Here is a 27,560-nt window from a genome sequence, read left to right as displayed (position 1 = left end):
GCCCTAAGAAGGACCGTTGGGGTTCTTGAAGCCTAAAATCACTCCTAACACTCTCCCTATAGCAGCTCCACCAAGACAGCACTGTCCCTCAGCTATGTCAGAATGCATCTGTGTCGAGCCGCGGGAGGGGCTGATTTATATACTCGGGTGACACCTGATCTCGCCAGCCACTCACTGCAGGGGGGTGGTATAGGGCTTGAACGTTGCAGGGGGAAGTTGTAATGCCTTCCCTGTCTTTCTATTGGCCAGAAAAGCGCGCTAACGTCTCAGAGAGGAAACTGAAAGTAACCCGAACATCGCGTGGTACTCGTCACGAGTAACGAGCATCCCGAACACGCTAATATTCGCCCGAGCATCAAGCTCAGACGAGTACGTTCGCTCATCTCTAGTAGTAACGTCTGTTGTAGTGTCTTGTAGTAAGCTATTATGAGACCGTGAGGTCCAGGGCTTTTTCCGTTGGGGAAGCTATTTATTACATCCATGAGTTCCTCCTGGTTTATGGGCGTTATTAATTTAGCAGATTCCTATGAGCTCAGTGTGGGTAGATTTAATTCTTTCAAGAAGTTGTTCATATCTTTATGTTTGCTTTCTAAGGCTGAGTGTGACTTTCCCTCATCAAGGTTATAGAGTTTAGTATAGTAAGCTTGAAAGGCTGCAGCTATATCTTGTGTGGAGTTTGTTTTGTCCCCATTTTCTTTCTTGATTTCCTTGATAGAGGTTTTTTCCTTCGCCTTCTTTATCAGAGAGGACATTAATTTGCCTCCCTTATCCCCATGAACATATATCTTGTGTTTATATGTCATATATGATCTGGTGAATTTCTTATCTAGTAATTCTTTGAGTTGTTTTCTAAGGGAGTTTAGATCGGATTGTACACTTTCTAACGCTGACCATTTTTTCGTCTGTTCTAGGGATTTGATCTTGCTTAGTATATCGTCTATTTCTTTTTGTTTTTTGAGTTTAGAACCCATGGAAATGAAGAGTCCTCTCATATACGCTTTATGCTTTCCCATATAATGGGGAAGTTTGTATTGTCTCTTGAATTTATTTCAAAAAATTCAGACAGACCTTTGCTCGCTTCCTGTCTAGAAGGCTCTTCTCTTAATAGAGTCTCATTTAATCGCCATCTCCACTCACCTGGGTTGTTTAATAGTTAATTCGGTGTGCACCGGGGCATGGTCTGATATTGTTATGCTATCAATTTGTGTTTTTTGTAGTATATTTAGTAATTTTGTTGGGATGAAGATGTAGTCTAGTCTCTGTTGCGAGTCGTGCACGTGTGAATAAAAGGTGTAGTCCTTTTTTGTTGGATTATTGTATCTCCAGGAATCGACTAGATTCAGATCCTGTAACACCAAGTTAATCCGCTTAATTGCACTCTGCGAGACCTGGGACCTTCCTCTTGAAGAGTCTAAGAGTGGATTTAATGTGACATTAAAGTCACCACCTAGAATTATATGTCTGACAGCAAAGGATTTCAGTTTGTTGATCATGTCGATTAGCCATTTTGTTTGCTGTACATTGGGGGCATATATGTTAGCTAATGTATAGTGCATTCCATTTATTGTGCCCCTAATAAAAATAAAACGACCCTCTGAGTCTGAGTATTGCTGTTCAAAAAGGAAAGGGAAACCCCTGTGGATGGCTATAGACACCCCTCCCTTTGCCGAGGTGGGGTTGCTACTGTGAAACCACTGTGAAAAGTAATCTTTTGGAAGCCTTGGGATTTTATCGCTTGTGAAATGTGTTTCTTGTATAAAAGCAATTTTAGTATTGGATTTTTTCATAAGCCATATCACGTGATGGCGTTTGTTTGGTGAATTTAAGCCTTTCGTGTTAAAGGAAGTGATAATTGTTTTATCTTTTTGGGGTGGTGTTTTTGTTTGGTGTTGGGACATGTTGTTTAAGGAAAAGAGGGGAGGGGAAAGGGTGTTGTGTGCCTAATCGGCACCTTAGTGATGAACAATAATTAACTACAAATTAGTGTAACTGAGCAGTCAGTTCAGGTCACTAGTCTGAGGGACTAATATGTCACCTAGCGTGACCTAAGAGTGACTGTGAAGATAACAGAGAACAATTGTGGAGAACGAGCGCTATATCGCCACCCAAGACTGGGAGGCTATGCTAACGCTCTTTCTGACTTTAATCTGAAAGGTAGGCTGGCCTATAATGTGTTTTGTTGTAAGTGTCAGGTACTTACTACATGTTGTGTTCGCTTCCACCATAGAGGATCAGGCGCTCCTTCCGGCGTGGTCTGGTTCCCCCCGAGCGGGATGAGAATCTTCCTCCGAGAAGGCGTCTGCGTGCTTCCGTCCACGGGGAGGGGGGGGGGAGCGAAGCGGGGAGGAGGAGGGTACATAAACAGAGGGGAGCAAGAACAGAGGAGGAAGATGAGAAGGCGACACGGAGAAGAGACATTGCGTGAAAGAGGACATCAATTCCTTTAAGGTTGCATTAATAGTTCCTACAATTATCTCATTAGTCACTAAGCGCTAAGTGCAGACAACATCCAGTAAGCAATATTTGGATTTTAGTCCTTAAGACCTAATATCAAAGTCCTATGGGGCGGCGCGTCTGGCAGAGAGCCCCCGAGGGCCGACCCCCGATCAGCCCCCGGAAGCCCTACAATGCCCCACACCCCACCCTCCATCCCCCGAAGTGGTCTCGGCTCAGTGCGTTCCAAATCTCGAGTCTCTTACTCAATCCCACCTCCCTCAAATATCATGACCGAGGCAGTGCCTTTTCTTGTGAGTCTATACACTGCCAAGACAGATGGCTAGAATTGTCCCAGCATGAATGTCGTCCTGCTTGCTCAGTTGGCACCGATGTGGAATATCTCCCACTACATACGGCACTCCTCCCCAGACCCAGTACTAAAAGCACTCTCACCCTCGAGTCCAGAGTCCACCTCCCGGGCACCGTCCCCCCATAAGGGGCAGCCTGTAAGGATTACAAAGTCTATGATGAGGGTTTAGTTTGATATTTCTTGCCTTTAGGAGATTTGAGTCTCGGAACCGTTTGCCAGGAGTCCCCCTCCGGTAGGGGAGGGATATTCAGGTCGTATTGCGTAGGCATCCACGAGGGAATATCTATAGGTGTGATATTTAGTTGTTGCTACACCATCTCCAGGTCTTCTGGGGTTCTGACGACAATCCTGCGACCAGCTTTATTGATCGCAAGACCGAAAGGAAATAGCCATGAATATGGAATGTCTTTCGATCTCAGTACCTCCAGTAGTGGTTTCAGGGTCCGTCTTTTTGCTAGCGTGGAGGGCGCTATGTCTTGGAAGAGTTGAATCTGAGAGTCATTGTATTTTAAGGAGTTTTGTGATCTGACGGCGTTTAGTATCGCGTTTGTGTCAATAAACGAGAGCAAACCACAGATTACATCTCTTGGTGGATCTGTTAGTTTGGGTTTGGGTCTGATTGCTCTGTGAATTCGCTCAATCTGGATATGAGCAGCTCTCTCCTCTCCCAGTAAGTCAGCAAAAATTTCACCTGCCACCTTTCGCAGTGACTCGGGAGCCCAAGACTCAGGCTGGCTTTTTATGCGTATGTTACTTCTGCGGCTTCTATTTTCTTGGTCCTCTATCAGGGTAAGGGCACGATCTAGATAAGATCGGTGAGCTTCTACCACCTGGGAAGTCGCTTTCGCATGTTTAATGATCGTCGAGCAAGAGCCCTCTAAATCTTCGACCCTGTGCCCTATATGCTGGAGTTCAGATTTTATGTCTGCAAGTTCCATCATTATATGCTGAGTGACTTTGAGAAGGGCTTTCTGGAGAAAGGATTTAGAAATTTGGGCACCCAACTCGCTATCTTCCTCCTCTATTTCACTGTCCACCTCTAAGTCTTGGTGAATTTGCTCTGGCACATGTTGTATTGATTGAGATTTTGGAATCGCGCCTGGTGACTGTGCGTTCTTTTTTTTAAGGAATTTTTGCATGTCTGCCTGGTTCTTTTGCCTCCTTGGAGTGTCGGGGGGGGGGGGGGGGGGGTCGCTGCTGCGTTACCTCATTCCCTTCACCATTTCTGGCCTCTTTTGGGTCTGGATAAAGGTGTTGCACTTTATATTTTTATGATGTTTACTGGCGTTTGAGATTATTTGCCCTGACTTAGGCGGCACGGCTTCGTCCTCCACTCCGTATCCTCTCAGTCAGCCATGTTCATGAAATATTTGTAGCCCGCAGGCGGTAAGAAAAATTGAGCTTGACTTTCTATATGAGAGTCTTATTAAAGGGAAATTTTTTTTTAGATTAGAGCTCACTTCGTGAGTTCCAGAAAAATTAGAGCTGAGCTCTTGTATAACCTTGAGTGGTTTGAGAGGGTGTGCTGTGGAGGCTCAAGGGTTAATATGTTCCTCTTTACAGTGCTTCCTCTGTTTGCCCTCTGGGAGGATAAGATGGTGGTGAGGTTTTGGCGGGAAAACACCCCGCGAGGGGGGGAGAAAATGGAGGGAAGGCAGGAATTGCTTGTAAAGGCGATGTTAGCCGTTCAAATTAAAGTGGGGCGGTTTGGAAACAGGCCGGGTATTCAGCTCCTCTTGCTGACTATCACCCTCCAGCCCGATATCTCCCCCCCTGCTGTCACTCTCACCCGTCCGTTCGTCTCCTTCTACGGTGTCTCCGCCGGAGCCGGGTGTTCACTGCGCAGGTGAATACTGCTTGCTTTGTCCACCTTCCACTCACTTCGAAGTGCAGGACCGCTGCTTGCTCTGTTTCTCACAGCGTCGGCTGAGGCTGAGCGCAGCGCTACTCTGGGTGGCGTGCCTCCTCTCAGCCTGGATGTCAAGTCCGCGGCTTATCTTCTGTGCCAGGTCCCGATGTGCAGGCGCTGTCCCGCTCGGTGCCGGGTCTCTCCCTAAGTTATCCTTGCCTGCTGGGGTGGTAGTGTAGGTTCGGACGTGTCCCCTGAGGGTCTTGAAGAGCCAGGAACAAGTAGAAAAACACGGAATTTCTCTTCTGGCAAGGGAGCCCTGAATCAGTGCGACCGTCCGCTCAGCAGGCTAGGCCACGCCCCCCGCCACTGTCAATTCTGACAGCGGTATTTAAATCCCCTGAACGATGTTTGGGGGTCCCAGACAGCTGAGATCACAGGGAGCCGTACAGGTGTCATGGCAGCCAGGGACCTTCTGAAAGGCTTTGGGGCTGCCTTAGCAGACTACCTATCAAGCCATCCCCATGGGGTGACTTGATAGACAACCTGTCAGATTGTAGTATGATGCAATACTACGACATTACATCATACTGCAGGAGCGATCAAAGCATCACTAGTTGTGGTCCCCTAGCAGAGGTAAAAAAAAAGTTCAAATAATATCAATAAAGTTTTACTAATTGTAAAAATAAAAGTGATAAAAGTTAAAATCACCCCCCTTTTGCCATATCTATAATAAAAAAAATCTAAATCTTAAAACAAAAATACATGTCCCATGTATCAAAGTAGTGCAATATTTACCCTGCATGCTGAATGTCATCTGAAAAAAAATAAAGAACGCCAGAAATGCACTTTTTTGATTACTCTGTCTCCCAGAAAAAATGCAATAAAAAGCGATTTAAAAAGTTGTATGTATTCTGAAATGCTACCAACGTGAGCTACAGACTGTCTCACAAAAAATTAGCCCTCACACAATTATGTCGATGAAAAAACAAAAAGTTATTGTGCGCAGAAGATGGCGGTAGAAAATAATTTTTAAAAATTAAAGTAATACGGCGAAAAAAAAAAAACTATGTAAGTTTGGCATCGCAGTAATCATACTGACCCATAAATTAAAGTTATCATGTCGCTTTTGTTGCAGTTTTTCCCCCGTCGAAACAAGATGCACGTAAAGATGGTGGAATGTTTTTTTTCCATTTACTCCACTTAGGGCGCCCACCCACTGGCGTTTGCGATCTTCGTGCGTGAAAAACGCCGCGTTTTCGCGGCGTTTTTCCCGCGTTTTTCGCCGCGTTTTCGCTGCATTTTTGCGGCTTTTCCATTAATTTCCATTGACTTTCATGGGTGCATTAGGAGAAAAATAAGGACACATATGCAACTGACAGTTCCTATGTTAAAAAACGCAACTCAAAACGCCAGTGGACAGGAGTACATTCAATTCTAATTGCTCTGCAGAAAAAACGCAAAACGCAAAGAAAAAAAAATCGCCAGTGGGTGCGCGCCCTTAACATTTTTTAATAGTTTTTCAGTAGACTATTTGGTACATTAAATAGCACCATTGAAAAATGCAACTCGTCCCACAAAAAACAACAAGCCCTCATACAGCGACGTCGATGGATTAATAAAGGGGTTACATATTTTTAAAAGGGGGGGAGGAAAAAACGAAAATTGGAAAAAAAGGGGCTGCATCCTTAAGGGGTTAAGGAACACGGTTCAGCAGTTAAATTTGTAAATCTTAAGTCTTGTTTTCACAAGATCTAGGCACATTGATAAAGTGTATAGAAAAAAAGACTACTTGGAAATGTCCAATTGACAGGTTTTTCTTGGATGGGTATGGAGATACTTTGCTCCACTCTTGTGTCAGAGACGTAGATCTCTTTTTATGGGTTGATCGGTTATCTTCGTTTGGAAGCACCAGAGACCATTTCATAAGTAAATGTTCTGCACCTTTCTGGCCAGCTAGTGATATGAGTCATTTCATTTTTCAAAACTAAAGGTTTTACATTAAAGCCCCATTTATAATGATTTTTTTCTCTTAATATTTTGGTATACTGAGCGAATTCTCTCCTCTTCGTCAGTTGTAGGAGATAGATCTGAGGATAGTATAATGGGTGATAATGATCTGGTAAGTTAGTGGCTTGAGGTGCAGCTCTTAGTAGGGTTTCCTTAAAGTGATAAGGAAGGAGATAAAAGTCTCTAGGACTTCCTGCTGAAATATTTTTTCCGTTTTCCACACGCTATGAACTCTGTTAGAATTCCTTTGCATCGGGTGAAATAGTGACAAACAGATCTGTGAGGCATTCAGTAAGCTGAGAGTCCTTAATGATTTCAGGAACGTTTCTGAAGTGAATATCGTTCCTTCTAGATCTGTCCTCTAAATCAGCCAGTTTTAACTCAGTCTTGGTGACATCATCTTCTGTTTTATTATGTGCCTGCACCAGTCTGTTATGGGCCACTACAAATTCCTATTTTTTTTTTCTAATTGGGCCATTCGGTTACCAATTGCAATGATGTCAGCTTGTATGGCTAATGCTGCTTCCTTAATGTCTCCGTGTAAAGCATCCTTTAAGTCTTGGAACATTGCAGTTAAGGCTTCAGAAGTAATGTAGGCATTGGGGTCCCTTTGGGGCGATGTGTCATGACATTTGTTAAATAAAGTAAAAGGGGAAAGACTAAGTTTTGTTGCTCCTTTGTGCTGAAAGGAGGAGTCAGTTTAAGTTTGTTCAATCTGCAGACTGCAGTTTCCCTGCTGAGACAAAGGTCAGTCATCCATGTGCAGATGGAGTTATTTGCTGGAGCCTTTGTTGTATTGGTTTTTCCTGTGTATTTTGCAAGTCCCCTCTTTTTGATAGTGACCTGCCATCCCCTTGTGTAAGGGACTGCCTGGCTTTTACTGTGCCGCCTTCCCCACATGTCTCCATCTAAGAGGTGCCGGCGCTGCTGCAGCAAAATATGCAGTTTCTGAGAACTAAGTCCCTTTTTCTACCCTCCAGGCATGGTGCTGTGGACTGAGCTCTTCTGCTTCTGTCCACAGTGTTTTGGAAGCTATGTGTGGGCTTATGTGCTTGCTATCAGCTGCTGAAATCACCACTGAGCCCGGAGCTCCTTCACTCTGTTTCCTTCTGCCTCTGCATCCGGAGAAGTGCCCCACCCATCTTAACTCCTTAAGAATGTGGCCCTTTCCCCCCCCCCCCCCATTTTCGGTTTTCCCTCCCCCTTCAAAAAGAAATCATAATTCTTTTTTTAATTATCCATCGATGTAGATGTTTATAGGCTTGTTTTTGGCAAAACAAGTTGTATGTTTCTGTGGTAATATTTATTGTATCATATAATGTATTGAAAAACGTAAAGAAAATACTAAGTGGAGTGAAATGAAAAAAAAAACAACTAAATTTCACAGTTTGAGTGTGTCTTGTTTATACAGCGTACACGCTGCAACAAAAATGACATGATAGATACTCACACATGGCCCTAGAGAAGGTGACATCAGTGGTGCGGTCCTTCTCAAGATCCAGTCCAGGGAGTCCTGCAAGGTGAAGGGGGTACAGGTTGAGACCCTTTCTGGAGAAAACCGCTGGAAACGGGTTGCCGGAGCTGCCATAGCGGAGCTCTCACCTCCCCATCTGCAGAAAATCAGAAACGGCCATATCAGCTCCTCCATACACTTCAGTGTACTCTATCGCCCCCGGGGGGTCAGAGGTGGAACAACAGCTAATAAAATCTCAATGTCATGCAATAATATCTGAAGCAGTTATAATCTATTGAAAGACGTACAAGCCATGTATCCCCGCCCAGCATTAAATAAACACTCCAACTACAGTTGAAAAAAAAATTGTCGGAACGATACTGTTTGTATAGAGAATTTCCTTCTCAATCACCTCTGCACACCACAGCAATTAACCCATGTTAACAGAGTTTGCTCTTCTAAGGTGCTTGACCAGAATAGGATGAATTGGAGAATGTATCCTTGAATTCTGCTCCATCCAGCCATAAGCACTTCCTTAATCTAGAATATCCAATTCAGCATATATTAGCACCCTTTGTCTTCTTTTCTACTATATTATTACTATGACCAACAACAAAGGCAAAACACCAAAGCTCTCAGACCCCATCTAGGGGCACTCTATCCCAGATGTTTGCCTCTCAATGTCTGACAGACCCTCTCTCTCTATCAGCCTCTCAGATCACAATGGAAATGGATGTCAAAATTCCAAGCCCACAAAGGGGAATAGTTATGGAAATTGAAATCATCCCCAATGACCATGCCAGGCTACTTGTCCAGATAAAAGCAATCTTCAAAGCCGCACTTAAAGATTTATCTAATCAAATCTGGGACTTGGGCTAGAGGACAGGAGAGTTATAATGAAAGGCAAATGATATTGCCAATGCTCTGGAGGCTGACACATAGCTGATATGGAAGCTAGAATCAATCTCTTAGAGGCCAAATAGGAGGACTTGGAGAACAGGTCCCGATGGTCAAACATCCACATAAGAGGACTACCGGAGTCAACTATGGCCCTAAAGGAAACGGCATTCAATCTATTTTCAGCTCTTCTGTTGCATATTGACCAGACCTCTGTATGAATAGACCGGATCCATAGAGCTGTAGCCTGTCCTCCAAACCCATGTAGTCCTAAAATTCCATTATAACAAGATCCAAGATCTACTATTGTCGGCCTCCAGGGTTCTCTCTCCTTTACCAGCACTGCCTCCCTCAGTTCAGTTATTTGCTGACATTGCATCGACAACTTTAGCTAAAAGGAGAGCCTTCCGGCCAATTACACAGGCTCTCGGTTCAGTCAACATCAGATACAAATGTGGCTTCTTTTTTGCCCTCCATTTCCAACCTCATGGAAGATTATACTCAGTCAGATCTCTAGATAAAGAATATGGAGCTTTGGGGAGGGCACAGGTCCCTGTGGAGATGCCTCAGGTGGTAGGCACACATGGAATATGCCTTGTTCCCAGCAGAATCCAACCAGATCCCTAACTCAGGACTCTCGAGCAGGACATTCCAGTCCATCATAAAGGACGCTGATATGCCACCCTTCTCCAGAAGCATCCCAAGATCCCTGAACGAAAAATGACACAGATGGTTCTGAGGGATTTTTGGACCTCTCTAATCTGTTAACTTTTGGATGTTGAATTATAAGGGTTGTAGATCTACTGTGAACCCCGTGGCATGAGCTACAGATGTCTGCAACATTAATGCTTTCAAATGTTTGAATTTGTTAGCCAGTGTGCTAAAAGTGCTACTCTGATTAGAAATCGATACTTGCCTTGAAAATCAATGATTGTCGGTGTGACGACCAATGGCAGACCTTAGTGGGGGAAACAGCGGGGAACAAAATGATAGTCAATGGTGGCTCTGCTGCTCCTCTGAAGGTAAAACGGTCGTGGCTCGGCTACACACAGTAGTAAAATCAAGCAGTTTTTATAACCTGCTACCTGTGGAGTTGGATAGACTAAGATGTTAGTCGGCCATGATGCCAGCCTGTCTATGGGTAGGAACTCATTCCAGGCAGAAACAATAAATAAAAAAAGTGGAGAACTCAGAAACAATGTGGGTAGTAGTCCTTGTCCCTGGAGTGCTAAGTTCAGTGCAGTGTATCAATGAAGGGAAGACACTTCCGGAAACAGACTGTAGCTGATGAAAACAGTTAAACCTTTAATTTGCAGGGAGAGAGTACTTGGCTTTGCAATTACATTCACTTGCAATAACTGTTGAATCACATTGACTTGAAATATTTGATGACTTGGCATTGCATTAGCAGACATTGCATTGAAACACTTTCTCAGAGAGGCTGTGGCAATATATTGCAGTAAAACATTTCCAGCTTTCATTCCTGGCTTTGACTAATGTTTTTCAGACAAATTACTGACTTTCTGACTTGTTCCTTTCCTGTATTCCTCTTCTCTGTCTTTTCTCTTTCTCAATCTACTCTGATAAAACTTCAACACCACTTTTCTTGTTAGGTACTCACACATAGATGTTCTTGTAACTCCATGACTACGCTCAAGAACTTAATTACCTCTTAGAAAACTTTGTGCAGATGTTCACTAGAGATGAGCGAGCATCAAAATGCTCGGGTGCTCGTTGCTCGAGTCGAACTTTTCGTAATGCTCGCGAGTTCGTTTCGAGTAATGAACCCCATTGAAGTCAATGGGCGACCCGAGCATTTTTGTATGGGACCGATGCTCCGCATAGCTGATGACTTGTGAAATACCAGAAAACATCAGAAAGTCATGGAAACACCACCTTGCACGACTCTGTGGCCACAGCACACCCAAAAGTTTCCCTGCGCAGTGTTCAGCTGCCCGCTGCATACTGGTTGAGGAGGAAATGGAGGCACACACTACAGAGGGTTGGCAGGGCCAGACCGCGACCCTCTTTGAAAGTGTGGGCGGTAGCCCACAATGCCGTTGAGAATTGATGATAAATGGACATACGATCATCATTCCAATCCCGTGCCATCTCTGTCACAAAATTGTCAGGAGCCGCAAACATGGGCATAAAGGGGACTCAGGTGCCAGCGCTTCCACACATCTCCACAATGCTGCAATACTCTGTGTGGGAGGCACGTGAGCGGGCCCAGGGTCAGGCTCGGTCCCAGCCTCCACCTTGTGTGACCCAAGGTGGCGTGAATTACAGAGCAATGGGAAATCCATGAGTCCCCACACAATTCATTCTGTGTAGTTGTTCGATAGCTTAACACCTCTATGGGAAATCTTTGAGTTTCTTGGGCTCGCCTATGCTGTCGGTGCACAAAGATGGTATTACACAGAAAAAAATCAGAGCGCCCAAACATGGCTGAGTTTCATCCCGCCAAGGACCTCGGCCCACATTTCTACCCTAGTCAGTCAGTGTATTTGTGCCAGACCGTTAAACACCGCAATGGGAAGTTTTTGTGCACCCACAGCATAGGCAGACCCCAATAACATTTCTGTAGCAAAAGTTTAGGCTAACCCCTCAAACCATTCAGTGGAAACTGCATAGGCGGACCCCAGTAATATTTCTGTAGCAAGAGTATAGGCGGACCCAAGTAACATTTTTTATAGCAAAAGTATAGGCAGACCCCTGTAACATTTCTGTAGCAAAAGAGTAGGCGAACCCCTGAAACATTGGTGTGCCAAGAGTATAGGCGGACCACAGTAACATTTTTGTAGCAAAAATATAGGCGAACCCCTCAAACCATTCAGTACAAACTGCATAGGCAGACCCCTGTAACATTTCTGTAGCAAAAGTATAGGCAGACCCCTGTTACATTTCTGTAGCAAGAGCGTAGGCAAACCCCTGAAACATTGGTGTACCAAAAGTATAGGCGAACCCCTGAAAAAATTTGGTTACCAAGAGTGTAGGCGAAGGCCGGAAAAATTAGTTAGATAACAGTATAGGCGAGGACCAGAACAATTGGTGTACCAAGAGTACAAGTGTACCCCTGAAAAATTGCTCCACCGCAAGGGCAGGTGAAAATCATAAACATTTTTTAAAGATACAGCTCGCTATTGCTTAATTTGTTAGAGGGCCTGGAGGCAGCCCTCCAAAAAAACTGGTGTCAGTTAAAGTATAAAAAGTTTTGAAACTTTTAAGAATTGTAAAAAAGCTTTAAACAGAGACTTTTGGGCTGCAGACAAATTGGGAGTTCAGCGTGATGACATGCTGTTTTAGGAGGAGGAGGAGGAGGAGGAGGAGTAATAATATCCAAGAGTGATTGACAAAGCTAATTCCCCCCATTTTTGTGGTGATAGAGGATGCATTTTTCTCCAGTTGCAGCAAAAAGAATCATTAGGTTCCGCTGCTTTCCGCCGGTGGAGAAGAGAAGTCTGGGGAAATGCAGCCTTTGTTCATCTTTATGAGTGTAAGCATGTCGGCACTGGCAGTTGACAGGCGAGTACGCTTATCCGTGATGATTCCCCTAGCTGCACTAAACACCCTCTCTGACAGGATGCTAGCGGCAGGGCAGGCCAGCACCTCCAGGGCGTACAGCGCAAGTTCGTGCCACGTGTCCAGCTTTGACACCCAATAGTTGTATGGAGCAGAGGCATCACGGAGGACGGTGGTATGATCGGCTACGTACTCCCTCACTATTGTTAACGCAAAATTCGCTATTTCAGATATACTGTGTGTTTCAAATTAGATAAAACTAATGTGCAGGCCTGGAGAGCCTTTCAAAGACCACACGTCTGACATCATGTGTCCCAAAAGAGTCCGTCTTTATTCACGCACGTAAAGTTTAAATAAAATCTCAACACAGGAAGTGAAGTAATTTAGGATACAGTTACATTATTTAGCGTGCTGATTGGTCGTTCTCAGAGGGAGGTATTTGTGAGGTAGCTTGTGATCTCATCCATCTGGGAGGAACTTCGGTGAGCACGCTCAGTTCATTCTTGAATTTGGTCTCATGAGAAGAATATCCTATTTCTCCTCTCTGCTTGTCCAAGAGACATTCCTAGATAGGTTTTTGCTAGTTAGAACTGGTTTGCCCAGTTTATGGACAATAAGCACTGCTCCTTCACAGTTGACAACAGAAACTACATACAAAATGGTGAACCTATTGGAAATCTCCCACACTATCTTAGTACAGTGCTCCCTTCGACATAGCCTGGACTGGGGAGTGGTGACACAGTCTTGCTGGGGAGCCATAAAACTTGCAAAGGCCTTGGAGAGTGTTCCCCTGCCTGTTCTGGGCATGCTGCCTGATCCCCGCTCCTTCCCTGCTATTTGGCCCTCGGAACTGCATCTTCTGCCACTAGCGCTGTCAGATGAGAACTTTAGCATCACTTTTTTTTTAACCAGGGCCCTGTGGTATTGCATCACTCTCGTACCCCTTTCCTCTTTGGGAATGAGAGTGGAAAGGTTTTCCTTGTACCGTGGGTCGAGAAGGGTCTACATCCAGTAATCCGTGTTGGTCAGAATGCGTCTAATGCGAGGGTCACGAGAAAGCAGCCTAACATGAAATCAGCCATGTGTGCCAGGTTACTAGTACGCAACACATCGCTGTCTTCACTAGAAAGATGACTTTCAGGGTCCTCCTCCTCCTCCTTCTCCTCTTCAGCCCATACACGCTGAACAGATGAGAGGCAAGCAGCATGGGTACCCTCTGCAGTGTGGCCAGCTTTCTATTCCCCCTCCTCCTTCTGCTTCTCCCCTGTCCTCCTCCTCCTTCTTCAAAACGCGCTGAGTTATAGACATGAGGGTGGTCTGGCTATCAAGCGACATACTGTCATCCCCCAACTCATGTTCCAGCCACAAAACATCGGCCTTTATGCTTAGCAGCAAACATCTCAGCAGGCAAAGCACCGGGATGTTAACGCTAATGATTGCCACATCGCCACTCACCATCTGGGCAGACTCCTCAATGCTTCTGAGGACCAGGCAGATATCTGCCATGCATGCCCACTCCTCAGTAAAAAATTGCGGTGGCTGACTACCACTCTGCCGCCCATGTTGCAGCTGGTATTCCACTGTTGCTCTACGCTGCTCATACAGCCTGGCCAACATGTGCAGCGTAGAATTCCAGCATGTGGGCACGTCGCACAGCAGTCATTGTTCTAGCAGCTGAAACTGACGTTGCAGGGTGCTCAGGCTGGCAGCGTCCATGGTGGACTTGCAGAAATGTGCGCAGACGCGGCGTACCTTGCCGAGCAGGTCAGACAAGTGAGGGTAGTTTTTCAGAAACTGCTGAACCACCAGGTTGAAGACGTGGGCCAGGCATGGCACGTGTGTGAGGCTGCCGAACTGCAGAGACGCCACCAGTTTACAGCTGTTGTCACACATGACCATGCCCGGTTGGAGGCTCAGTGGCGAAAGCCAGAGGTCGGTCTGCTCTGTCAGACCCTGCAACAGCTCGGGGGCCGTGTGCCTCTTGTCACCTAAGCTGAGTAGTTTTAGCACGGCCAGCTGACGCTTCCCCACTGCTGTGCTGCCGCCCGCTACCGACTGCTGGCGACATGCTCACACTTCTTAATTGAGAGTTAGAGGTGGCAAAGGAGGAGGAGGGGGAGGGTTTGGAGGAGGTGGCATAAAATGCCATAGATACCAGCACCGAGGTAGGATCCGCTATTTTGGGTGTGGGTAGGACGTGAGCGGTCCCAGGCTCTGACTCGGTCCCAGCCTCCACCAAATTCACCCAATGTTCTGTCAGAGAGATATTGTGGCCCTGCCCGCCTGTGCTTGTCTACGTGTCCGTGGTTAAGTGGACCTTCCCAGTAACCGCATTGGTGAGGGCACGATTTATGTTGCGGGAGACGTGCTGGTGTAGGGCTGGGACGGCACACCGGGAAAAATTGTGGCGACTGGGGACTAAGTAGCGTGGGACCGCTGCCACCATCATATTTTTGAAAGCCTCCATTTCCACAAGCCTGTACGACAGCATCTCCAGGCTGATTAATTTGGCAATGTGCATGTTTAAAGCTTGTGCGTGCGGGTGGGTGGCGCGCGTATTTGTGCTTTTGCTGCAACGCTTGTGTTAGTGACAGCTGAACGCTGTGCTGAGAGACATTGGTGGATGGAGTGGAGGACGGTGGAGATGAGGGTGAGGGTGCAGGCCGGGAGGCACTCGTGCCTGTATCCTGGGAGGGGGATTGGATCTGTGTGACTGGTTGGGGCACAGGGGAAGAGGCAGTGGTGTGACCCGGAGGCAGTGAATGCCCTTCGTCCCATGGGGTGCTTGGCCATCATATGCCTGTGCATGTTGGTGGTGGTGAGGCTGGTAGTAGTGGCTCCCCGGCTGTTCTTGGTGCGACACAGGTTGCACACCACTGTTTGTCGGTTGTCTGCGCTCTCACTAAAAAACATCCACACCTTTGAACACCTAGCCCTCTGCACGGAGGCTTGTCACGAGGGGGTGCGTTGGGAAACAGTTGGGGGATTCTTCGCTCTGGCCCTGCCTCTTCCCCTGGCCACCCCACTGCCTCTTCCAACCTGTCCTGCTGCTGCACTTGCCTTCCCCTCTGAAGCCCTGTCCTTAGTAGGCTTAGCAAACCAGGTGGGGTCAGTCACCTCATCGTCCAGCTGCTCTTCCTCTGTGCGCTCCTCCCTCGGACTTACTGCCCTTACTACTACCTCACTGACAGACAACTGTGTCTCATCATCATCCACCTCACGCACAAAAAGCTCTTGAGACAGTTCCTGGAAGTCCCCAGCCTCATCTCCCGGACTCTGGGAACATTCCAAAGGTTGGGCATCGGTCACGACAAACTCCTCAGGTGAGAGAGGAACCAGTTTTTCCCACTTATGGCAGGGACCCGAGAACAGTTCCTGGAAGTCTGCCTGCTCATCAGAATATGTCATTTTCATGGAGTGAGGAGGCTGGGAGGAAGGAGGAGCAGCAGCCAGAGGATTCAGAGTTGCAGTCCCTAGGCCAGGAATAGTGGACTGCGTAGAAGACTGGGTGGTCTATACATTGCTGGACACATTTTCTGCCATCCAGGACAGGACCTGCTCACACTGCTCTGTTTGTAATAAAGGTCTACCACGCGGACCCGTAAATTGTGATATGAAGCTGGGGACCCCAGAAACTTGCCTCTCTCCTAATCCCGCAGCAGCCAGCTGTGATTCACCACGCCCAGGAACTCGGCCTGTGCCCACACCCTCACTTGGACGCCTGCGTCCACGTCCTCGACCCTTACCCCTACTCCTCATCATGGCAGATTAAGAATAGAGCAGGGCCCAAATAAATTGCCCCACTGTACAGCACTGACAACTGTGGCTTAATTTACCGCACACAGAGACATGTAGGTAGAGGAGGCTCTATGCCGTGACTTGAAAAAAGTAACCCGCTGTCTTGCGCTGATACCTAGGGGTAATTTACTGCTCACAGAGACTTGTAGATAATAGAGGCTGTGTGGAGTGGGAGAAGACTCTAAAGCCAGTGGATAGTGCTGGTAACTGCGGCGATCTCAACCTCCACCAAGGAAAGGGTATTGTGAGACGCTCTGCACAGCGGCTGAGCTGAAATACTTTGCAGTGGCCCCGGTAATATTACAGTACTGTTTAGCGGTGAGACCTCTGTCTAATGCACTGCAGACACAGAACGGTATAAATGAAGTCGCTTGCAGCAGGCTAGGAAATATTAGAGTGCAGTTTCACGGTGAGAGCTGGTTGTACAGCACTGCAGCGTGAGAACGCTATTACTGACAGGCTGTGAACAGGCCTAGATACGTAATACAAAAATGGATGCACTACTACTCCCAGCAAGCCACAACTATAATGCACACGGTCAGATGTAGCCCTAAGAAGGAGCTTTGAGGTTCTTGCACAGAGGATCAGGACTGTATGGTGTATATAACTTTCCCTATAGAAGTGGCTGTGTCCCAACACTCTGTGTCCAATTAACTGCAGACACAGAATGGTATAAATGGAGTAGTTCTCAGCAGGCTAGGAAATGTTAGAGAGCAGTTTCACAGTGAGAGCTGGTTGTACGGCACTGCAGGCTGAGAACGCTATTACTGAAAGGCTGGGAACTGGCCTAGATGGGTAATACAAAAACGGATGCACTACAACTCCCAGCAAGCCACAACTATAATGCACACGGTCAGATGTAGCCCCAAGAAGGAGTGTTGGGGTTCTTGCACGGAGGATCAGGACTGTATAGTGTATAACTTTCCCTATAGAAGTGGCTGTGTCCCTACACTTTGTCTAATGCACTGCAGACACAGAACGGTATAAATGAAGGAGTTCGCAGCAGGCTAGGAAATATTTGAGTGCAGTTTCACGGTGAGAGCTGGTTGTACGGCACTGCAGGCTGAGAACGCTATTACTGACAGGCTGGGAACTGGCCTAGGCCCTAGATGCATAATACAAAAATGGATGCACTACTACCCCCAGCAGGCTCCAACTAAAATGCAAACGGTCAGATGTAGCCCTAAGAAGGACCGTTGGGGTTCTTGAAGACAGGATCCTACTCTAACACTTTCCCTATATAAGCAGCTCTTTCCCTAAACTCTGCATAATACACTGCAGACTGAGAATACTATAGATGAAATGGCCTGCACAGCCTGAGACGAAAAAAAAAATAGTGCACTACTGCTCCCAGCCAGCCACAACAGTAATGCACACTATGAAGAGTGAGTAGCCCTAAGAAGGACCGTTGGGGTTCTTGAAGACAGGATCCTACTCTAACACTGTCCCTATATCAGCAGCAGCACTTTTCCTAACCTCTGCTAGCATGTGTCTGAGGCAAGCCGCGGGCCGCCCCACTTTAAGTACTCGGCGGTCACCTGATCTCACCAGCCACTCACTACTGTGGGAGGGGAGAGGGCTGGCACGTCACAGCAGGAAGTGGTAATGCCTTCCCTGCATGTCTATTGGCCAGAAAATGGCGCTAAACATGCGGGGAAAGAAATGGAATTGCCTCGAGTGCCGCGTGGTGTTCGACTCAAGTAACGAGCATCTCGAGTGCCCTAATGCTTGAACGAGCATCAAGCTCGGACTAGTGTGCTCGCTCATCTCTAATGCTACTGCTCTGGTATAGGATAGGGATGTGAGCAGATATATATGTGTATTGGAACATGGCAGAATTTTTTACTCTATAAATGAAGAAATGTAAAAAATATATAATTGGAGAATCCTTTGTTACACCCGTGTCCCACACTGAGGAGGCGTTCTGTGCAGTGGTCACCGGGACTACATGTAGCCACAAGCTTGCATCAGGATTGTTTCAATTACATTTTTGTAAACATCTTCTGATTCTTTTATATCTGAAGATGGCCTTGTGCTAAATACGAAATAAAGAAGGGAAACCTAAGTGACTACAGCACAGTTCTGTTGTAGAAAGTCAGCCATAAACATTTTCTCAGCAGATGAATTTCCATCCTTAGCAGAATGACAGATAATATCAGGTTTTGAGGTCTGACATAACCTGGTCTTCTAATGTTCGATATAAACAATTTGTCAACTCTGTTTACGTCAGAGATAATAAGTCTTCCATAAATAAATATATCAACTGTGGTTTATTAGAAAATGGGGGGAGGGGCAAAAAGAAGCAGAAATGCAATGTATAGGGGAATACAACTGGTAGAGGCCTCCTGTACTCGCCCATCCCACTGAGCTCTTTATATGGAAGATTCACTAATAAACATTCTTCTTGTGTATCTGGTGGGGTTCCTGATCATCACTGAAGAGTATAGAGCGGTCCAGAGGATTACACTTCACATGAAGACATGGACTTGGAGCAATTTCTAATATTTGCTGGTTTAGCACTTCTGTTCTGGAAATCTGATTATCAAATAACGGCACAAGCTCCACATGAAGGTAATGTTCCCTGTATGATATTCTTACCAATTCAGTGTCTTACGTGATCTTTAGTCCAGATTCCTTGGTATTCCCCTACACATATTTTACTTTACACAATTAGTATATATTTATATGCATCAAGTTCAAATAGTAAATATTTGCAACTTTTTACCCTTCCTTTTATGGCCACAATACTGTTACTTCAAGCTTCTACTGAACTGATTTAACTGAATTTCACTTTAGACCAGTTTCATGCAAGTGTAGTATGGCAAATGTATACAGCCGTAATACTGATGAGCGTCCGGCCCTACAGCTGGTCTACGGACCCGAACTCAGAGAATCATAGATTCCTGTGATGTTTTGAGTTTGAGTCAATAGTCCTCCAGTCGAGGACACACAATGGTCCATATTACAGGCACATGTGAAATTGGCCTGAGTGTATTTTGAATGAAGCAGCATTTTGGCTAGTATTTGGCATCAGTATTCGTAAGATAAAGCCAGGAATGGAGCCTACAGAAAGTATAATGGAAAGATTTGCATCTTTTCAAGTTTTGGACCAACTCCTGGTTTGACTTACAATAATTGACCAAAATGCTGCCGTGTGAACGTGCTCTTATAGTCTGTAGAAAAAGGCTGCATGTTCACTCAGGCTTTAGTACTATAAATCTAAGGGACATATCCCAAACATTTCTTATTGTAGGTACTTCTAGAGTTTGACCTGAGGAGCCTCTTTAAGCTGGAATCACATGTGTCATTTTTAGGGCAATTTTTTGAGCTAAAGACAGGAATGGGTTCAAAAGGGAGAAGTTTCAGTCGTTTCTTTCTACTCTTCTTTTTTCGATCCACCTTTCACTTAGACTCAAAGAATTGCGACAAAAGCTACATGTGTGATTCCAGCCTTAATACATTTTGCTCTGTGCAGTAGGAAACATTTTAATTGCCCCCCAGCAGCTACAATGAAAGATAAAAACTGTAGACTTAACCCCTTAACGACCAGCCCATAGCCTTTTTACGTCCTCCCGAAGTGGGCTTTATTCTCTGAGGACGTAAAAACATGTGTCCTGCAGAGAATAATGCCCCTCGGGCTGTGGACGTGACAGCTCCATGCTGTCGGTGTCCGCAGGTAGCTGACAGCATTGAGCTGTCATCCCGGGCTGTTCGGAGCCCCCCCCGGCATTGCGATCGGTGCTATGCAATGGATAGCGCCGATCGCAAAAAAGTAAATAAAAGTGCAATGAAAGTTAAAGATTCAGCTGCTCTGATGGATCGGATCCATAGGAGCAGCTGAAATTACTCACCGAGGTCCGCCGCACGACTCCCCGCTGTCCCGATGCTCCGGGCGCCGTAGCCGTCCTTCTGCGCATGCGCGCCAAGCGGCATTACGTCAGCCGCATGCGCAGAAGGCTCGGCGGCGCGGGAGACTTAAAATCTCCTGGCTCCCGGCTCCTGTAGGTAGTCGGGAGGCAGGAGATGTCAGCGGGGACCACGTTGAGCGGTTCCCGGTACCGCGATCGCCGTTATACAATGGATAACGACGATCGCGGAAAAGTGAAAAAAAGTGTAAAAAAAGAAAAGTTTCACCTCCCCTCATGGATCCGATCCATGAGGGGAGGTGAAAATACTCACCTCAGGTCCGCCGATGTCCTCCGGCCGGAGTCAGGACCCCCCGCTGGCTTCTGCGACGTGCCGAAGCGGCGCGCATGTGCAGAAGCCGGCGAGCCCGGCGAATTCAAAATCTCCCTGCACCCGGCTGTCACAGATAGCCGAGTGCAGGAAGATATGACTGGGGACCGCTGTATGTGGTTTCCAGTCATATGATCACCGTTATCCATCGGAAAACGGTGATCATATAAAGTTAAAAAGTAAAAAAAAAAAAAAAAAGTTAAAAGTAAAAAAAAGTTTAAAAAGTTAAAGTTTCATCTCCCCTTATGGATCGTATCCGTAAGGGGGGATGAAATTACGTACCCAAGGTCCCGAATTTGTTCCCTGGTGGGATGTTGATCCGCGGATCTTACCCCAGCTTCGGCGCATGCGCCCGTCAGCATGATGGCGGACGCATGCGCAAAAGTGAAATATTGCCCAAGAAATATAAAATCTCCCTGCTGCTGGCTACCAAAGGTAGCCAAGAGCCTGGAGATGTCACGGGGCGGTTACTGGTCACATGATCGCCGTTATCCAATGCATAATGGTGATCACGTAAAAGTTCTTTAAAAAGTGGCAGTTTCATCTCCCCTCACCGATGCGATCGGTTGGGGGAGATGAAAAATCTTCTCGGAGGCTTCCGCATTTGAATCCAGATGCGATTATCCTCCATGGACCCTTCCGGCTGCTGCGCATGCGCCCGCCGAAAAATGCAGGACACATTCGCAGGAGCCGGGAAGCCCAGGAAATTTTAAATCTCCTTGCTCCCAGCGACCAACGGTTGCTGAGTGCTAGGAGCAGTGACCGGCGGCCTCGTTGAGCGGTCCCCGGTCATGTGATAAAGTAGCGATCTAACATTAGGCCGGTCACACATGACCGGAGAGGAATTACGGGTTCTGCATGCGCTTGATCAGCGGTAATCCACGGATCAATCGCATGCATTGGATTACACAATTCCCCCCAATTAGCGGGTCGGAATTACGGTATCCACTCGCAGAAACAGAACACGGCATGCTATATTTTACCGCAGATATCCGCGACCTAGAGCCCTGTGTGCTCTATGACCGCGGATATACTCGCACCCCATATGCAAACACATTGTGTACGGGCTGCGGGTACCGGGGCCATCTCTAAGCGACGGCGCGGGAAATGCAAACAAAAAACCACCTGTGTGAGTAGGCAGTTATGCGCAGTACATTACGCAACCGTACGCAGGCTCACAGTCGGGCTCACAGCTGGAATCCGCTGCAGGCCTCCGCAAGCGGATTCCGCCTATGACTACGTGAGCACGGCGTTATTCAAACCGCTACCAGTAATCCGTAATTTACAAGAAGCCCCGGGAACGTTCGTCTTCCTGCAGTTCCAGGAGCAGCTTGTTGAGCGCCTTCTCTGTGAGACCGCTGCACCGCAGCAAGATAACAAAGCCTCACAGCGTCACTTTCTACAACCCATCCCCGCCGCTGAGGTTACGAAATACCCCCCAAAATACATGAGAGGAGGGGGGGGATACCCGGTGTTCTTGCCCCATGTGCCCAGCCCAACCAGCCTCCGTAATTACTCCTGTCTTCGGACATAAAACGCAGTTTATATTATTACCTTTATCTAATATTTAGGAAATGCCAAAAAATGGGGATGGCGGGGGGGGGGGGGGGGGGTGAGGGGGGGGGGATTAGTTTTAGGAAGTCAAATTTTTTTTCCGTATAAGTGGGCAATGGGGCCTGGAATTTATTCAGTTCTGCCCTGAAATCCAGCGGGCATTCCCTACATTATGGGCCTAGCCATGTGTCCTGTAAGTAGATTAGGGCCACAATGGGTATGTTTCTGAAAACAGGACAAACAGGGGTATCCATTTTGGGGTGAAAGTCTTCATTCCTATGTACACTGTACAGAAAAAACTGTTTTTAAATTGACAAAATTGCCAAACAAATGAAAATCATAATTTTTTCCTTTTGGTTTGCTTAGATTCATTCAAATACTTTGGGGTCAAAATATGCAGTACACCCCTAGATGAATTTGTTAAGGGGTCTAGTTTTTAAAATGGGGTCATTTGTGGGGGTTCTCTATCGTTTTGGACGCTCAATGGCTCTACAAGTGGGCAATGGGGACTGGAATTTATTCCGTTGTACCCTGAAATCCAACGGGTGCTCCTTCCATTATAGGCCTAGCTATGTTTCCTTTAAGTAGATTAGGGCCACAATGGGTATGTTTCTGAACACGGGACAAACGGGGGTATCCATTTTGGGGTGAACGTCTTCATTCCTATGTACACTTTCCAAAAAAAACAGTTTTTAAATTGACACAATTGCCAAAAAAATGAAAATCATAATTTTTCCTTCTGCTTGGCTTAGATTCATTCAAAAACTGTGAAGTCAAAAAAGTCATCATACCCCTAGATAAATTCGTTAGGGGGTCTACTTTTCAAAATAGGGTCACTTGTGGGGGTTCTCCATCGTTTTGGTCACTCAATGGCTCTACAAGTGGGCAATGGGGACTAAATCTCCTTCAAGCAAAATTTCTGTTCCGAAAGCCACCGGTTGCTCCTTTCATTTTGGGCCCCATTGTGCATATAGACGTAATACTAGGGCCACAATGGGTATGTTTCTGAGCACGGGAGAAACAGGGGTATCCATTTTGGGGTGCAAGTCTTCATTCATATATGTGCTGTACAAAAAAACTGCTTTTAAAATGACAGAATTACCAAAAAAATGAAAATCGTAATTTTTTTCCTTCGATTTGGCTTAGATTCATTCAAAAACTGTGAAGTCAAAAAAGTCATCGTACCCCTAGATAAATTCGTTAAGGGGTCTACTTTTCAAAATGGGGTCACTTGTGGGCGTTCTCCCTAGTTTTGGTCACTCAATGGCTCTACAAGTGGGCAATGGGGCCTAAATCTCCTTCAAGCAAAATTTCTGTTCCGAAAGCCACCTGTTGCTCCTTTCATTTTGGGCCCCATTGTGCATCCAAACGTAAGATTAGGGCCACAATGGGTATGTTTCTGAGCACGGGACAAACAGGGGTATCCAGTCTGGGGTGCAAATCCTAATTTTCATGTGTACTATAGAAAAAAGTCCTGTCTTTAAAATGACATATTTGCAAAAATATGAAATTTTTGTTTTTCTCTTCTAAATTGCATTGACTCCTGAAAAAAAACTGTGGGGTTAAAATACTCATGATCCCCTCAGTGAATACGTTAAAGGGTGTAGTTTTTAAAATGGGGTCACTTGTGGGGGTATCTATCATTTTGACTCCTATGAGTCTTTCCAATCTTGGATTGGTGTAGGAAAACAAAGTGTTCCTCAAAATGCTGAAAAGTAATGTTACATGTGTACGTCTCCTAAATGGTTAAAAAAAACGAAAGTTTTTCCAATGTGCGCCCAAAATAAAGTAAACGGATGGAAATATAAATCTTAGCAAAAATTTCTACATTATGTTTGCACATATTTGAGATATTGCAGTTGGAAATGTGAAAAAATGACGATTTTTTCAAAATTTTCCCAATTTTGGAGCTTTTAATAAATAAACACAAATTCTATCGGTCTTTTTTTTCCACCTAAATGAAGTACAATATGTGGCGAAAAAACAATGTCAGAATCACTTGGATATGCAAAACCTTTCTGGTCTTTTTCCATGCTAAAGTGACACGTGTCAGATTTGCAAAATTTGGCCTGGTCATTAAGGTGCAAACAGGCTTGGTCACTAAGGGGTTAATTACAAAACATGATGTGCACATCCCAAAAAATCCAGAACTCACACATTACAAACTGTACTTGGGTTTTTAATCGTAGCTAATTACAGTGCTGGACGTATGGGGACATACTTTCTACTACACGATGGTGAGCTAATTGCTTTGTATTTTGTGTATATCATATCGGATGTTTTACTGCGAGGTGCAGAGGGTTCAGATGTAAAGTCATGTAGTGATGTAGATGTTTACTTTATGTAACAGTGATTAGTTTTTGACAATACATTATACTTGCTTTGTTATAGTTGTGCCATACTGTATATACAGATGTGTCATCGCCTTAACTCAACATATCCCAAGATGTGTGGTGTGAGATAAAAAAAAACTGTATGTCTGACGATTACCTCCGGCAGATGCCATCTGTCAACGATCCATCACTATTGGATCCATGTTTAATATAGACTTTTATTGGATGAAGTGATGAAATGTCATTTTTTGGTATACTATAAAGTTGAAGCCTTTAACAAAATGTGAACAATTCACAGAACAGACTAACAAACCGGCCGTATCAGAGATCCTGGGTGCTTGATTTACATCTATTGAGGTGGTTGAGGGTCTCTCCTTCCCCTTTAAAAATAGTGGGAAATGGGTTGGCCCTTCTGCGCCCACGATAGCGAGATGGAAAACGCCCACGGGTACATCTAGTATGTTGCATTCCTCTGTTGTTTTTGTAACCTTCACTCTCGGATTGATCATAGTCTGAGGAGCTCAACTTCGTTTCTGAGCGGATTTTAGATTCTGTAAATTGGCTAGCATACGCGCGGTTCTTTCTAAACTCCTGCAGATCGCGATTGAATTGTACATGTTTTCTCTCTTTTATTTAAGAGATATATCTTTCTAGATTCTGATGTTAATTGTTTTCTTTCACTGAGTATTCGGAGTCAGTAGAGAACGTTTTGGCCTGCTCTATGAGCTCTTCGAGTTTTTTTGATTAGTTACTGTCGATTTTTCTTCCTCAATCAAAAATGTTATTAAACTGAGGGAGGCTGTAGTTGATTCATTCTCCCATATTTTGAGGAATTCAGGTGTGTGAAGGCATTTAGCTGGTAAAATTGGATTGCGGAGACCCCTCGGGATCATTTTGAACTCCTCGTATTTTTGGAGTCCTTGGATCTCCCACCAATTTCTGGTGTATTCACAGTAGCATTAGGTGAGGTCCTTGAAACATTTATGGATAGATACGTTCTGTGTTTGTGCATTAAATTCTCCCTCAGAGAACACCGAGTTGGCAACTTGGAGCTAGTTTGTGTGATTTCACGATATTCCACACACGCGCTCTCATAAGGGTCTCCAAATCATTTATGACATTGAGTCTCTGTCTGTCAGTCTATTTTCTATATTTTAACGAATACTAATAAAATGTAGTTTTAATTTAGTTAGTCTGTTCTGTGAATTGCTCAGTCTTCTCTACAGACTATACACCCGCCTCTGTGACTTCTTTAACAAAATGTAAGCCAAGTGTGCTGCATGAAGGATGGAAAGTGGAGACAGAAGCGGCATTGGACCGCCAAACATACAGCAGTTTGAAAGATGCCTTATCCAACTGATGGACGCGCATGTTCCTCCATACAATACCCACCTTGTGGAAGCATTTGTCTAAGCTGCTCAACCATAAATTCAGTCCTTTGTGCTACAAATATTTATCTTTCTCATGTAGGTATTTAGCCTAATAAGGTGCAGAGGTTTCTTTTTCATGAAATTGCACACTGTATTGCAGAAATATAATGAAGTGTGGCAGCATAAATGGTGCAAAAACAGTCTTTATATTAAAAGAGCAATCCTTGGGGTCGTTGGTTCATAACCCCGTAGTTGGATATGCATATGACCGTGAAGTTAACCCCCCCCCCCCCCACCCACCCCACCCCCACCCCCCACCCCCCACCCCCCCCCACACACACACACACACACTTTTTGTTGGGATTAAATGTGTGCTGCTGGAAAATTTGCAAATTTGCACACTGTATTGCACATTTTCTATGGAGCCCTTGGTGTGCAAATATGCAGGAAAAAAGCAGGTCCTAGCTTTCTCTGTGCGCAAAATTGAAAATGAGAGCAAACCTATTAAAATCAATTATTCTCTGCATATTGCACAGGTAAATTTTGAACACGCAAATATGTGCTTAAATGCGGTTGTCTGAGGGAGCTCTAACTAACAGATTTCTGCTGCAGCTTACACATAACATCATGAGAGACCACTAGCTATGTTCATCAATATGAAAAGACTGCCGCTTATACATGGTACATGTGTGACTACTATCCCACCAGCTCATAAATGATTGACTGCTTCAGGATTTCTAATAGGCATCGAATCCTTCTTACGGAAGCTTTATTCTGATATATATTTGAAAGAAATCGGATCCTCTAGTGACTTGTAACGCTATTTACGCAATATACATCTGTGTGAGAGTGATCTAAGTAGTGATCACTGTGTAACTTCTTATACATCTAGAATATAAGAAATGGCACCTACCCCTTATACATAGAAGGGTTTCTGTGTATTATAATAGTCTCTGGCAGATATAACACTGTCATTCAGCTCCCTCAAACACAGGGTTTACTGAAATACATCTGCAGGGAAGTCCTAGATGGCAAGCTGAGAAGTCTCTGATATTTAAATTCATTTCAACTGTATTATAAAGAATAAGTAAACAAATAGGGATATATATATATATATATATATATATATATATATATATATAGACAGGCCTAGATGAAATACACCAAAGGGTTCTAAGGGAGCTATGTAAAAAGACCTGGGGGTAATAGTTAACTGTAAACTTAACTGTAGCAATCAATGTCAATCAGCTTCTGCAAAAGGAAATAAAGTATTTGGGGGGGGGGGGGGGTGCATTAAAAGAGGCATAGGAGCATGGGACAAGAACATTATCCTCCCACTATATAAGGCACTTGTCACGCTTCACATGAAATACTGTTCTGGTCACTGGTGCTCAGGAAACTGAATGGTTTGAGGGGTCTGCCAATACCTTTGCTACAGAAATGTTACTGGGGTCTGCCTAAACTTTTGCAACAGAAATGTTACTGGGATCTGCCTATACTTTTGCTACAGAAATGTTGGTTGGGTCCGCCTATACTTTAGTTACAGAAATGTTACTGGGGTCTGCCTATATTTTTGCTACAGAAATGTTCCTAGGTTCCGCCTTTATTCTTGCTATACCAATGTTTCAGGGGTTCGCCTACAGTCTTGCTATAGAAATGTTCCTAGGGTCTGTCTATACATCTGCTACAGAAATGTTACAGGTGTCTGACTATACTTTTGCTACAGAACTAT

The sequence above is a fragment of the Eleutherodactylus coqui genome, chromosome 8 (genome assembly GCF_035609145.1).
Source record: "Eleutherodactylus coqui strain aEleCoq1 chromosome 8, aEleCoq1.hap1, whole genome shotgun sequence".
NCBI classification, from domain to species: Eukaryota; Metazoa; Chordata; class Amphibia; order Anura; family Eleutherodactylidae; genus Eleutherodactylus; species Eleutherodactylus coqui.
Note: the sequence above shows the minus strand (reverse complement) of the source record.